Here is a 1,159-nt window from a genome sequence, read left to right as displayed (position 1 = left end):
AAATCTCCTGAACTTCACAGGCAGTAGGGCCCATTCCAGGCCCCCTGCCGGACAGATAGAATTACTGCAAACTAAAGCCAGACAACACTCAGTCAAGTATCTTGGTCTCCAGAATTCAACTGGCTGTGTCACCACATACATGTCCCAACGTTTTCCTTAAAACAAAATGAGATCTGTTGTCCTATTTGAATTTCTCTATTCATATCTCCTTAGGATGGGCAGGAAAAGAATGCCATTTGTCCATATCCTCTAGGCCATAAAAGTTTGTCTGATTTTGTAGAGCTCTCAAGGTCCATAACTCCTGGACATTCACTGATTAAAGAAGCTAATTACTAGGCCATTACTAAAGCATCAATTTAAGACAAATTTAAATGGGAAAGGTGAGAACAATCTTAATTATCTATCACTCTAGCACAGTCATAAAAAAATCCCTCATCAACAGAAGAATTTTCTTAAAAACAAATGAACCATGTATACCTATTTTCATTTGATGATACCAAGTGTGTGCATGAAACTATGGGAACCCATCACCACGTGCTTCATCTGATCCATCCAAACAGAAAATAAAGAGAAAAGCCATACGCCATATGAGTCCTTAACAGATAATTTAAAAGTATTTTTCAAGGGGGTTTAAAATAGATTCAACATTAAACTGAATTTTTACAAGTAGGTAAAATTTCATATAACTTTTTAAAGCTATATAACTTTAATAGCTCTAGAAAGCGGGCCAAATTCAGCTTTAATGTAAAACACAGTGAATTTCATGAAAAGCTTCATTGAATTTACTGGCAATTTGCCCAGTTGCCACAGAATTCAGGTTTGCACTGTCTTTCACGTTTCTCTCACTGCTTCTCATAGCTGTCATATGTACACAGTCTAGAAGTTTGCAGAAGTCCAGGACTGGTAGTGAAAGTGGATTTAAGTTTAAACTGAAGCCTGGACTCCCAAGTGAAAGAATGAATTAGAAGGAAATAAATGAGGATTTTTTTTCTTTTGCACTACCACTTGAGATTTCCACTTTTACAAGTAGGTAAGAATTCTGAGCACGTGATTACTGACAGAAGACACAAATACTTCCTTTAAAGAAATCCTGTGCAGTACATAGATAAAATTTTTTCCACAACACAGTGACTCTGAGACCCAAATAAATTGCCCATAT

Source organism: Corapipo altera, unplaced genomic scaffold (assembly GCF_003945725.1).
Source record: "Corapipo altera isolate COAL_440 unplaced genomic scaffold, ASM394572v1 49, whole genome shotgun sequence".
NCBI classification, from domain to species: Eukaryota; Metazoa; Chordata; class Aves; order Passeriformes; family Pipridae; genus Corapipo; species Corapipo altera.
This window is presented reverse-complemented; position numbering follows the sequence as displayed.